This window comes from Berghia stephanieae, chromosome 6 (genome assembly GCF_034508935.2).
Source record: "Berghia stephanieae isolate SIO BIC M18660-M18661 chromosome 6, UCSD_Bste_1.3, whole genome shotgun sequence".
In the NCBI taxonomy this organism is placed as follows: domain Eukaryota; kingdom Metazoa; phylum Mollusca; class Gastropoda; order Nudibranchia; family Aeolidiidae; genus Berghia; species Berghia stephanieae.
Genome location: NC_088365.1, coordinates 68,122,596 through 68,138,116, shown reverse-complemented (window position 1 = coordinate 68,138,116; position 15,521 = coordinate 68,122,596).

The following is a 15,521-nucleotide window of genomic DNA, read 5'->3' as shown; positions in this document are numbered from 1 at the left end:
CCGATCGTCGATCGCCCGACTCTAGCGAAGTAGCGGGAACGGGTTTAACACTCCGCCAAGCGAGTACAGGGCCCTAACCGGAAGGGCCGGAAGTTCAAAACCTGTCGGCAATGGGGACGTCCCAGGTGCGATCATAGGTGGTGGGTTTATTTCATTCAAATACGCTCCGTAGAGGAAATGCGCTCGACCAAAGTTTTTTTCCCTCGGCTCTCGGAAGGCTTACCGCGGGAGGGTTCCAGCGCTCAATTAATCTGATGCAGTAGCGAGAGCTTTCGCGCCTGGAGACCCGTGCGGTAAAGCTTCGAATCGACGAGGCGATAAAATCGTATGAATAAAGCTTCCAAACCGGATTTGAACCCCGGCACGGCTGGCCGACCCGTGGCCCAACTCTGTAAAGTATGCGCGAACGAGGATCGAACCCAAGACCTTAAAAATTATTAATATTATTATTATTATTATTATTATTATTATTATTATTATTTATTATTATTATTATTATTATTATTATTATTATTATTATTATTAATATTATTATTATTATTGTTATTATGTGGGGATGCGAGTAAAGAGGCTTTTTATCGGGTACTCAACTATGCGCCGAGCCAGGTAATCGTGCTCAAAGCGCTTTACAACGCGTCTACAGCCAACAGCAACACTTAACGTATCGATGAGGCGATAAAATCGTATGAATAAATCTCCCAAACCGGGATTTGAACCCCGGCACGGTTGGCCGACACGTGGCCCAACTCGGTCGAGCCCGAGTCGTCGATCGCCCGACTCTAGCGAAGTAGCGGGAACGCTTTTAACACTCCACCAAGCGAGTACAGGGCCCTAACCGAAGGGGCCGGAAGTTCAAAACCGGTCAGCGATGGGGAGGTCCCAGGTGCGATCATAGGTGGTGGGTTTATTTCATTCAAATACGCTCCCTAGAGGAAATGCGCTCGACCAAAGTTTTTTTCCCTCGGCTCTCGGCGGGCTTACCGCGGGAGGGTTCCAGCGCTAGAGTCCTTTTCGGCCGTAGCGAGAGCTTCTTCGCCCAGGGAGGTCCGTGCGCTAAAGGCTCGAATCGACGAGGCGATAAAATCGTATGAATAAAGCTCCCAAACCGGATTTGAACCCCGGCACGGCTGGCCGACCCGTGGCCCAACTCTGTAAAGTATGCGCGAACGAGGATCGAACCCAAGACCTTAAAAATTATTAATATTATTATTATTATTATTATTATTATTATTATTATTATTATTATTATTATTATTATTATTATTATTATTATTATTATTATTATTATTATTATTAATATTATTATTATTATTATTGTTATTATGTGGGGATGCGAGTAAAGAGGCTTTTTATCGGGTACTCAACTATGCGCCGAGCGAGCCAATCGTGCTCAAATCGTTTTACAACGCGTCTGCAGCCAACAGCAACACTTAACACGCAGAGCGGGACACGACAGGACGGAGAAAACATTACTAACTAGTTCTACATCCGAGTACGGTGCGAGAATGTGAGTAAAGAACCTTTTTATCGAGTACTCAACTATGCGCCAAGCCAGGCAATCGTGCTCAAAGCTCTTTACAACGCGTCTACAACCAACAGCAACACTCTAACGTGCAGAGCGGGACACGACAGAACCGAGAAAACACTATTAACGGCCAGGTATTCGTTTTTCATCTGATTACTGGGAGAGAATGTGAGTAAGGAACCTTTTTATCGAGTACTCAACTATGCGCCGAGCGGGACAATATCCAGTAAACGTGCTCAAAGCGCTTTACAACGGGTTCCCAGCTAACAGCAACACTTAACACGCGGAGCGAGACTTGACAGGACGGAAAAAAAAAAAAAACCCACTTGTAACGGCCATGTACTCGTTTTCAAGGATGCAACTCAAGAATATAACATAGGGTGTACAAATACCAAGGATTAATTCCCTTGACCGACTACTACTATTATTATTATATTATTATTATTATTATTATTATTATTATTATTATATTATTATTATATTATTATTAATTATTATTATTATTATTATTATTATTATTTGTTATTATGTGGGGATGCGAGTAAAGAGGCTTTTTATCGGGTACTCAACTATGTGCCGAGCGAGCCAATCGTGCTCAAATCGTTTTACAACGCGTCTGCAGCCAACAGCAACACTTAACACGCAGAGCGGGACACGAGAGGACGGAGAAAACATTACTAACTAGTTCTACATCCGAGTACGGTGCGAGAATGTGAGTAAAGAACCTTTTTTATCGAGTACTCAACTATGCGCCGAGCCAGGCAATCGTGCTCAAAGCTCTTTACAACGCGTCTACAACCAACAGCAACACTCTAACGTGCAGAGCGGGACACGACAGAACCCAGAAAACACTATTAACGGCCAGGTATTCGTTTTTCATCTGATTACTGGGAGAGAATGTGAGTAAGGAACCTTTTTATCGAGTACTCAACTATGCGCCGAGCGGGACAATATCCAGTAAACGTGCTCAAAGCGCTTTACAACGGGTTCCCAGCTAACAGCAACACTTAACACGCGGAGCGAGACTTGACAGGACGGAAAAAAAAAAAACCCACTTGTAACGGCCATGTACTCGTTTTCAAGGGATGCAACTCAAGAATATAACATAGGGTGTACAAATACCAAGGATTAATTCCCTTGACCGACTACTACTATTATTATTATTAATATTATTATTATTATTATTATTATTATTATTATTATTATTATTATTATTATTATTATTATTATTATTATTATTATTATTATTATTATTATTATTATTATTATTATTATTATTGTTATTATGTGGGGATGCGAGTAAAGAGGCTTTTTATCGGGTACTCAACTATGCGCCGAGCGAGCCAATCGTGCTCAAATCGTTTTACAACGCGTCTGCAGCCAACAGCAACACTTAACACGCAGAGCGGGACACGAGAGGACGGAGAAAACATTACTAACTAGTTCTACATCCGAGTACGGTGCGAGAATGTGAGTAAAGAACCTTTTTTATCGAGTACTCAACTATGCGCCGAGCCAGGCAATCGTGCTCAAAGCTCTTTACAACGCGTCTACAACCAACAGCAACACTCTAACGTGCAGAGCGGGACACGACAGAACCCAGAAAACACTATTAACGGCCAGGTATTCGTTTTTCATCTGATTACTGGGAGAGAATGTGAGTAAAGAACCTTTTTATCGAGTACTCAACTATGCGCCGAGCGGGACAGTATCCAGTAAACGTGCTCAAAGCGCTTTACAACGGGTTCCCAGCCAACAGCAACACTTAACACGCGGAGCGAGACATGACAGGACGGAAAAAAAAAAAAAAAAACCCACTTGTAACGGCCATGTACTCGTTTTCAAGGGATGCAACTCAAGAATATAACATAGGGTGTACAAATACCAAGGATTAATTCCCTTGACCTACTACTACTATTATTATTATTATTATTATTATTATTATTATTATTATTATTATTATTATTATTATTATTATCATTATCATTATCATTATCATTATCATTATCATTATATTATTATTATTATTATTATTATTATTATTATTATTATTATTATTATTATTATTATTATTATTATTATTATTATTATTATTATTATCATTGTTATTATTGTTATTATTGTTATTATTATTTTTATTTTACGAATCGGGTCTGGCAAATTTAAAATATACTTTCCGATATAGAGAAAACGCTGTTGACGGCCAGGTACTCATTCTCTACTCGAGTAGGGTGAGAGAATGTGAGTAAAATGCCTTTGAAAAATGTGCACGCTGCGCTACTTTTGACTTTGCGCGCGCAGTTTTATTGACTTTCAATCGCCTTTTAGAATCATTGCATGCATCTAAAAATACAAACGGACTTAGGGCACCGATAGGTAGTTTGATTTTTGAAAACTTTCCTTCTTAGCCGCCTGCGAAGCCGATTTTGCCAACTGCATTTTAAAAAACATTTGACTTTGCACGCACAGTTTTATGGACCCTCAATTGCCTATTTGGCGCACTCAACGATGGGTTCCCGACGGATTGGGTCTGGCGACTTTGTCCTATCACTATATTTTTAAAATTATCCTCTCCATAGCGGAAATGCGTCCTACAAATGTATACTGTTATCCCTCTACGACACTGCCACCATTCGAACCACGTTCACGACCAATACTGCCGGAAATCAAATCCGGCATGCCACGATTATAAAAACTGTTTAGCACTAAAGTGTCCGAGCTCTGTCCGAGGGAATCGTTGTTTAAAACAATTCTTTCGTTGCCTAGCGTAAATGCGCGCGACCAAATACGTTAAAGAATTGATCTCACCACTCCTATTTGGCGCCCTCAACGATGAGTTCACTCGTTGTATAAAATCCAATTTTGTCCGAGGATTTTTAAAAAATTATCCTCTCCATAGCGGAAATGCGTCCTACGAGTAGATACTGCTATCCCCCAACGACGTCGCCACCCTTCGTTCAGACAAAACTACGTTCACGATCTATAAAGCTGGAAAACAAATTGGCCATGCCAGGAGTATTAAAACTGTTTGGCCCTAAATTGTCCTAACCCTAACCCTAACCCTAACCCTAACCCTAACCCTAACCCTAACCCTAACCCTAACCCTAACCCTAACCCTAACCCTAACCCTAACCCTAACCCTAACCCTAACCCTAACCCTAACCCTAACCCCGTACGAGACTGCCACCAGAAAGAAAGACACCATTTTTCTATTCTTCTTCTTATTTTTATAATAAATATAACAAAATAAATGAGCACCGACGGAACGGCTCTAGCGACTTTGTCCGAGCTCTTTATTTTTAAAATGATTACTCTCTATAGCGGAAATGCGTCATACAAATAGATACCGCTATCTGTCTACGACACTGCCACCATTGGAACCGACAAAGCCACGTTCAAGAACTATAAGTCAAATCCGCCATGCCACGAGTAAAAAAACTGTTTTGCACTACAGTGTCCGAGCCCTGTCCGAGGGGGATCGCTTTTTGAAACAATTCCTTCTTTACGTAGCGGAAATGCCCACGACCAATGACGTTAATGACGTGGACATCCCCCCACCCCCCTTCCTTTATTTGGCGCCCTCAACGATATCCCCCTGCGACACTGCCACCAGAAAGAAAGACACCATCTTCCTATTCCTCTTCTTCTTATTTTTATTATAATAAATATAACAAAATAAATGAGCACCGACGGAACGGCTCTGGCGACTTTGTCCGAGCTCTTTATTTTAAAAATTATTACTCTCCATAGCGGAAATGCGTCCTACAAATAGATACCGCTATCCGTCTACGACAATGCCACCATTGGAACCGACAAAACCACGTTCAAGAACTATATTGCCGAAAATCAAATCCGCCATGCCACGAGTAAAAAAAACTGTTTTGCACTAAGGTGTCCGAGCCCTGTCCGAAGGGGTTTGCTTTTTGAAAAAATTCCTTCTTTACGTAGCGGAAATGCGCACGACCAATGACGTGAAAGACGTGGACATCCCCCCCCCCCCCTTCCTTCATTTGGCGCCCTCAACGATATCACCCTACGACACTGCCACCAGAAAGAAAGACACCAACTTTCTATTCCTCTTCTTCTTTTCTTATTATTATAATAAATATAATAAAATTAATGAGCACCGACGGAACGGCTCTGACGACTTTGTCCGAACTCATTATATTTAAAATTATTACTCTCCATAGCGGAAATGCGTCCTACAAATAGATGCTGCTATACGTCTACGACACTGCCACCATTGGAACGGACAAAATCACGTTCCAGAACTATACTGCCGGAAATCAAATCCGGCATGCCATTCTTTTTTACGAAGCGGAAATGCCCAAGACCAATGACGTTAAAGACGCTGATATCCTTCCCCTCCCCTCCCCCACCCCTTCCTTTGTTTGGCGCCCTCAACGATATCCCCCTACGACACTGCAACCTGAAAGAAAGACACCATCTTTCTATTCTTCTTATTATTTTTATAATAAATATAACAAAATAAATGAGCACCGACGGAATGGCTCTAGCGACTTTGTCCGAGCTCTTTATTTTTAAAAATATTAATCTCCATAGCGGAAATGCGTCCTACAAATGGATACCGCTATCCGTCTACGACACTGCCACCATTGGAACCGACAAAGCCACGTTCAAGAACTATACTGCCGGAAGTCAAATCCGCCATGCCTTGTTTTTTTACGAAGCGGAAATGCGCACGACCAATGACGTTAAAGACGCTGACATCCCCCCCCCCCCCCCCCCCCCATTCTGTCATTTGGGGCCCTCAACGATATCCACCTACGACACTGCCACCAGAAAGAAAGACACCATCTTTCTATTCTTCTTCTTATTTTTATAAGATATATAACAAACTAAATGAGCACCGACGGAACGACTCTGGCGACTTTGTCCGAGCTCTTTATTTTTAAGATTATTACTCTCCATAGCGGAAATGCGTCCTACAAATAGATACCGCTATCCCTCTACGACACTGCCACCATTGGAACCGACAAAGCCACGTTCAAGAACTATACTGCCGGAAGTCAAATCCGCCATGTCACGAATATAAAATCTATTTTGCACTAAAGTGTCCGAGCCCTGTCCGAAGGGGATCGCTTTTTGAAACAATTCCTTTTTTTACGTAGCGGAAATGCCCACGACCAATGACGTTAAAGACGTGGACATCCCCCCACCTTTGTTTGGCGCCCTCAACGATATCCCCCTACGACACTGCCAACAGAAAGAAAGACACCATCTTCCTATTCCTCTTCTTCTTATTTTTATTATAATAAATATAACAAAATAAATGAGCACCGACGGAACGGCTCTGGCGACTTTGTCCGAGCTCTTTATTTTTAAGATTATTACTCTCCATAGCGGAAATGCGTCCTACAAATAGATACCGCTATCTGTCTACGACACTGCAACCATTGGAACTGACAAAGCCACGTTCAAGAACTATACTGCCGGAAGTCAAATCCGCCATGCCTTGCTTTTTTACGAAGCGGAAATGCGCACGACCAATGACGTTAAAGATGTGGACATCCCCCCAACCCCCTTCCTTTATTTGTCGCCTTCAACGATATCCCCCTACGACACTGCCACCAGAAAGAAAGACACCATCTTCATATTCCTCTTCTTCTTATTATTATTATAATAAATATAACAAAATAAATGAGCACCAACGGAACGGCTCTGGCGACTTTGTCCAAACTCTTTATTTTTAAAATTATTACTCTCCATAGCGGAAATGCGTCCTACAAATAGATAATCGCTATCCGTCTACGACACTGCCGCCATTGGAACCGACAAAGCCACGTTCAAGGACTATACTGCCGGAAGTCAAATCCGCCATGCCTTGCTTTTGTACGAAGCGGAAATGCTCACGACCAATGACGTTAAAGACGCTGACATCCCCCCCCCCCCACCCCCCTTCCTTCATTGGCGCCCTCAACGATATCCCCCTACGACACTGCCACCAGAAAGAAAGACACCATCTTTCTATTCTTCTTAATAATTTTATAATAAGTATAACAAAATAAATGAGCACCGGCGGAACTGCTCTGGCAACTTTGTCCGAGCTCTTTACTTTTAAAATTATTACTCTCCATAGCGGAAATGCGTCCTACAAATAGATACCGCTATCCCTCTACGACACTGCCACCATTGGAACCGACAAAGCCCCGTTCAAGAACTATACTGCCGAAAATCAAATCCGCCATGCCACGAGGATAAAAACTGTTTTGCACTAAAGTGTCCGAGCCCTGTCCGATGGTGGTCGCTTTTTGAAACAATTCATTCTTTACGTAGCGGAAATGCGCACGACCAATGACGTAAAAGACGTGGACATCCCCCCACTTCCCTTCCTTTATATGGCGCCCCCTACGACACTGCCATCAGAAAGAAAGACACCATCTTCCTTGTCTTCTTATTATAATAAATATAATAAAATAAATGAGCTTTCATACAGCGCAATATCCACTAACGTGCTCGAAACGTTTTACAAGGGGTCCCTGGCCAACAACAATACATAGTACGTAGTACGAGATATGACGCCTGTTAGGCGATATTACAATTTTTCGGACAGAGACAACGCTGTTAACTGTCAGGTATCCATTTTACACCTGAGTACGGTGAGATAATGTGAGTAAACAGTCTTTTCCAAGGACTCAATTATGCGCCGAGCGAGGCTCGAACCCAGGAAAGCGAGTGTCATACCACTAGACCACATAGCCTTCTTCTTCTTCCTATTCTTCTTCTTCCTCTTCTTCTTCTTGTTCTTCTTCTTCTGCTACATCTTCATCTTCTTCTGCTGCTGCATCTTCATCTTCATCTTCTTCTTTTCCTCTTTTTCATCCTTTGAATTGGACGCGAGTCTATTGCAAGTACTTTTCGCTAAATCTAACAAACCCAGCTACCCAATCACTACTTTGTTCCAGGGGTATCATAAATAAAATCTCGTTGACACCAGGATTCAATCTCTATCCATTAGTGTGTGAAGCAAGTGCTCTACCAACTGAGTTATCGGGACCCCATGCTTCATTGACTCTCTTTCAATTAAAAAGAAATGTGAAAACCAAACAGAATTTACAATAAAGTTCAAAGTTTATTATCAAAAGAATGACAATTAGTATACCATTTGTTTGGAATTTCAGCAAAATAAATTAACTTAACTTCAATTTAAATTTTCCAGCAATATATAAATATATATAAATATATATGAGCTGTTTGATAAAACTTTCTTCCACGGCCGACTATAGGCTCCTAAATAATGGAAGGCCATCTGAAGTTCGTCCTTAGTAAATTTATTCCTGGCCGTCACATATATCTGGGGGAAAATAAGAAAGAAAGGAAAAAGAAAATGTATTTGTACTAGCCGAGCATTAATCTACATGAGTGGGGAGTGGGAGGGGAGGTATTTTTTTTTACTCTGATGTAACTTAAGAATTAGTTAAATCTCTTTACATTTCTTTATAGAGACCCCCTCCCCCTCCAAACTTTCCAAATTATCTCCCAGTAGAAGCCGATCCTTTAGTCGGTAATTTTTGTATTATGTAGACAAAGAAAACAAAACCAAACTCATAAATTACTTACGCCTTTTAAGACCTTGTCTTCTCTGATGTAATTATTGGGGCACTTCTCCGGCTTTATTGCAGACAAAGGCTTTGTGAAATATAGCACACTTTTATCTGTTTAATTAAAAAGAATAAACATAGATATTTGAATACTATAAAGCCGTGTGATTATTAGTTTTTTAAAAGAAATGTTTACTCCTTTACCGCCCCAAAGCTCACACTATGACATTATTTTTTCCGAGAAAAGACCAGAAAATGTAAGAAAGACAGGTGCATACCCTTTTTTCTAAGACACAACTGTAGTTGTCGAAGTGTTGATATGAACATGTAAAGGGAATTAATCCTGGGTATTTGTACACCCTATGTTATATTCTTGAGTTGCATCCCTTGAACAACACAATAGTTACCGGTTGGTTTGTCAGTTCATTACATCAACTATGCGCCGAGCGAGAATCGTACCCAAGACCTTATTATTATTATTATTATTATTATTATTATTAATATTATTATTATTATTATTATTATTATTATTATTATTATTATTATTATTATTATTATTATTATTATTATTATTATTATTATTATAGCCAAAATATCCAGTAAACCTGCTCAGAGACCAGAAAAATGTAAGAAAGACAGGTGCACCATGTTCATAATTAGTATTGCATACATTCCGGGTACTACAGGTGACGACTGTGAGGACTCTACAGAAGGCAAAGCCGGGGCGTCGGTCACGATGGGTGGCTCAAAATATGCTCTTGACGTGCTAGGCTCGTCCAATCTTAACTCTTCACTTTGCAAGCATTGTACTGAAATATAAAGATATAGATGAACTGAACAGTTCATATGAAACATTTTTTTAGACAGCCTTTATAAAGCGTTAATGGAGAGAAAAAAGAATATGATAAAACAATATAAAAAACAAAACAACCCATTAAAAACAAACGTAAACAAACAGAGAACTATATACGAGGGTCTTGTATAGACATATTTATTAGAAACGAGATGAAATATATTCTCACTCTACCTTGAAGATTAGTTGCAGGTCCCGCGACCTGTTTTAAGAAAACAAACAGTCTAAGACGGACGCTATCTCTTTCTGTATTGTGGATCTGGCCCGCTGCTGTAAATCTTCTCTGTATTCAATGTAGTCTATAAGCAATTTCTCTGAAGAAAAAAAACCCACACAGATTAGACAGAGTGAGAGAGAGAGAGAGAGAGAGAGAGAGAGAGAGAGAGAGAGAGAGAGAGAGAGAGAGATGGAGTCTTTGTTTGTTCATGCTTTTTAACATGCACATAATGGTTTTTAAAATTTTTAAAAAACCACAACAACAACAACAACAACAACAACAACAACAATAATAACAACAACAACAACAACAACAACAACAACAACAACAACCACGTCAACATTTGAAGAAGGAAAATTAAATCACTTAGCGGAAGATAGGGGGGAATGTTTAATTCCTTGATATCTTCCCCGATTCGTCGTTTGTTTAGGAGATCCTGCCATTGTTCGGAATTCCGAGGAATCTTTTCAACCTCCGTCAGATGGCGACCTAAGTTTATTAACCATCTGTCGCACAGCGGACATCGCACTTTCTGTTTTGAGAAAGAGAAACAAACCGGTCGGAATACTTTACACACCATATAATAAATAATAATCTTACCTCCCCCCCCCACCTCATTTATTTGCCTTTCCCTCTCTCTCTCTCTCTCTCTCTCTCTCTCTCTCTCTCTCTCTCTCTCTCTCTCTCTCTCTCTCTCTTTTTTTCTCTCTCAGAAATTGTCTGAAAATGTCCACAAGTTTCACAGAAATAATGTATTATGTCACCATAGAGAGATGTTTTTTTATGAGATATGTGACCCTCGAAGCGGTATTAAGTCAGGATTTGAAAAACGTAGAAAACTCGTTTTCAAGTTTTCGGTTGTCTCAGAAACTCCAATCATTATTCTACATGAAAATATAATATATAAACATAAATATTGACGATAAGTGATGTAAATTCCAAGTTTTTAAATGCATCTATCAGTGACACATTCAAAACGAGAGTTGACTTTCTCTCAGAGAGCCACCATTTCCAAGGCTTAGTAATACTGAGTCTTTTGATAATAATAATAATAATAATAATAATAATAATAATAATAATAATAATAATAATAATAATAATAATAATAATAATAATAATAATAATAATAATAATAATAATAATAATAATAATAACAATAACAATAATAATAATAATAATAATAATAATAATAATAATAATAATAATTATAATAATAATAATAATAATAATAATAATAATAATGATGATGATGATGATGATGATGATGATGATGATGATGATGATTATGATGATGATGATGATGATGATGATGATGATGATGATGATGATGATGATGATGATGATGATGATGATGATAATAATAATATTAATAATAATAATAATAATAATAATAATAATAATAATAATAATAATAATAATAATAATAATAATAATAATAATAATAATAATAATAATATACAATTTCATTGTTCAACCAATAATGAAATTTAAAAACTGTAAACAAGTCTAGGTTTCTCCCAGACAACCTTACAACGGTCATCACATGCGCCATTAAAATGCCAGGACGATGTATCATGATGTCAGCATGCGAGTATTACATATGTGTGAGTTTGTGCATTTGGATACACACCACGTGCTAAAATGTCTTTGTCTAGCAGCATCCATTAATTAATGGGCAAGGTGAGGGTCCTTTGTCCCTCTTTCTTTATTTATGAAATTATAGGACATGAAAACATGAAAAGACTTTAATCGGACAACAGTTGCCCAATCTTACACTTTCAGAGATTGTTGTAGGATAAATATTCAATTTTAAGTACAAAAGCAGAATAGTAAATAGAGTCTTCAACAATTAATGAATTGCCAATGGAAATACGTGTAACTAAAAAATGAAAAAAAAATAAATGTATGTAAATCATTCTTACCTTCCCTTTTGTTTTCAGAACATCAAATCGACGCCCCCTGGCTATAATAGGATCCACTTTGTGCACTCTTATAAGGTGTCGCGCCAAATGTGTGGGCTGTTTTTCACAAAGGTGACAATTGAACCTAAACACAGATCAGAAAAATAAGGGAGCTGTGTTTTTTACACAGAAAAACTACATATGGCAAAAGTGAATTAACCTTCAACAAATTATTGCACTAGAACACTTCATTGAGTCGACTCGGAATAACACTCTACAGTTATTCAGAGTCGGGGAGTCCCTTCCACAGACTATGGTCAACTCGAAATAACTGTAGACAGTTGACTCTGAATAACCGTCTACAGTTATTCAGAGTCGGGGAGTCGACTCTGAATAACTGTAGACAGTTATGTGTGATGAACTTCCAGTTACCAACGACTCGGTTTTTCTGTTTTTTCTTCTCTCCCACCTCTGTTTAACCATACAGGAAAAAATCGTTTTTTCATGTCTCTTCTGTCATGGCAGTTTTTTTTTTTTTTTGCATCGCTGATTTGCATTGAGGCTGCAAAATTTGCAAATTTTCGAGATTTTGCAACAATATAAAAAAAAAAAAAAAAAAAAAGAAAAGAAATATTTTTAAAAATATAGTGGGGACCAGTGATGATAATCTTCCGCGGATTTCTGAGATTTTATGATTTGTTCATAAATGTTCCGTTGTTTTTTTCATGTCAAACATTTTCTGCTCGGTAGTAGTTCAGGTGGGAAAAAACAATAATATGCCTTCTATCATTTTTTGAAACCTCTGCTCAGTTGCATGAATTTTGGTGACACTCCTTTAGTTATGACGTTAGTCTAGACACACTGACGCCAAATGTCAAAAGTAGCACAAGACACATGGTGGCCATGAATGAGATGATGATCGAAAGGGAAGGGGATGGAGCAAAGGAGTTTAAATATTTTTGTACTTTTTAGCTGTAGCATGATAGTACATTAATTTGGCGATTTTATAAGTTTTATAAGCGTGTCTTTTTTTTTCTTTCTTCCTTTTTTAATTTTTGTTTTGTTTTTGTTTTTGTTTGATTGTTCTGAATTTGTTAATAGAATTCATTACAACTTGTGTCTAATTATAAAACAATTTTTAAAATAATTAAAAATCAATTCATTAATTCTCTCTCTCTCTCTCTCTCTCTCTCTCTCTCTCTCTCTCTTTCTCTCTCTCTCTCTCTCTCTCTCTCTCTCTCAGCCACCCTTCTATCTTCATATTATGTTTATAGATATCATTTGGGAATAGAGAGATAATAAGTTAGGCTGATCGATTTAAGAAATGATTGTTTATAGTCTAATTTAAATTTGCTTTGTTGATGGAATAAGTTTTGCAATTGATTAAAGATTCTTATTTATAAGCGACTGAAGTTGAAAAATCGCCAAGTTTTAAGAATTTGGCACTAAAATTGCCAAAGTCACAAAGTAACTGTAGTAAACTGGTATCAAATTGTTACCAACATAAGTGCCTGCTCCACTCACTTTTCTGTATCAAATTGAAAGAAACTCATCTCGCGAGAATTCAACTCGAACTCGATAGGCTACTCGGCTCTAAATATCTGTACACAGAGTCGACTCTGAATGACTGCCTACAGTTATCCAGAGTCGACTCTGAATAATCACTTCGATTTTCTACCGATACATCTTTAACAAACACACACACACACACACACACACACACACACACACACACACACGATAAAATCTAATATCCAGAATCACAGAATTTCTAATACAAGAACAGTAAATACCTTTTCATGACTGCAAAAGAAGCTTTGGATGCGTATACTGGAATACTACTTTAGATTAATAACACTTTTTCTATGAAATGCCTCGAATGAAATTTCTACGAGTGTGAAGAGAGAAATGCCAGTAAATCACCCCTTTTTATCAGATGCGCGACGCGGCGATTGGACCAAGACGATATTGCGTAGGCTGAAGAGGACAATACTAACCAATCAAATATCGACAAGTGAGTGGTGTTGAGAGATTAAACAGCGCAGTATAGGTGTGTGTGTGTGTGTGTGTGTGTGTGTGAGTGTGTGTTTCGCCCCCAATGACACCAATCATTCGCGTTAGTGCGAGTACCATAAGAGGCTGCTGCCAACTGCTTTTTTTTCTATCTCTTAATAGGCTTCTGCGAAGCGGAATTCACCAACTGTATTTTAGAAATTAAGGTCGATGTGCTAGACTTGGCTTTGAGCTCATTCTTTTTATTTGTCCCCTAATAGGCCTCTGTGAAGTGTAATTCGCCAACTGCATTTTTAAAAAATTTGGTCGCTGCGCTACTTTTGACCTTGCGCGCAGTTAGTAAATAGTAAATAGTAAATAATGAATTTATATAGCGCCCGACCATCCACGTCAATCGTGCTCTGCTCAGTTCTATTCTTTTTCCTTAAAAGGCTTCTGTGTAGCCGAATTCGTCAACTACATTTTTATGCATTCATAATAATGATAATAATAATAATAATAATAATAATAATAATAATAATAATAATAATAATAATAATAATAATAATAATAATAATAATAATAATAATAACAACAAAGTCCTGGGTTCGAGCCTCGTTCGGCGCATAGTTGATGAAATTAACTGACAAACCAACCGGTAGCCATTGTGTTGACCATTTTTAATTAAACCTGAGTACAGCGAGAGAGTGTGAGTAAAGAGCCTTTTTTCAACGACTCAACTGTCAAGGGAATTAATCCTTGGTATTTGTACACCCTATGTTATATTCTTGAGTTGCATCCCTTGAATAGTGCATTGAAAACGAGTAAATGGCCGTTACGTGTGTTTTTTTTTTCCGTACTGTCATGTCTCGCTCCGCGTGTTTAGTGTTGCTGTTGGCTGGGAACCCGTTGTAAAACGCTTTGAGCACGTTTACTGGATATTGTCCCGCTCAGCGCATAGTGAGTCTTTGAAAAAAATGGTTCTTTACTCACATTCTCTCACCATACTCAAGTGTAAACCGATTATATGGCTTTGGGGTAAAAGGCTTTGAGCAGGTTTACTGGATATTTTGGCTATAATACTAATAATAATAATAATAATAATAATAATAATAATAATAATAATAATAATAATAATAATAATAATAATAATAATAATAATAATAATAATAATAGTAATAATAATAACAAGAACAACAACAAAGTCCTGGGTTCGAGGCTCGCTCGGCGCATAGTTGATGTATGGAAACTGACAAATCAACCGGTAGCCGTTGTGTTGATCAAAATGCATTATTCAAGGAATGCAGTATTCAACGGATGCAACTCAAGAATATAACATAGGGTGTACAAATATACCAAGGATTAATTGCAGTTTGCGAATGAATGAATCGCGCTTCGCAGAAGCCTGTTAGGGGATAAAAAAAATACATAAAAAAACAACAGAATTGGCGAATTATGTTTCCACAGAAGT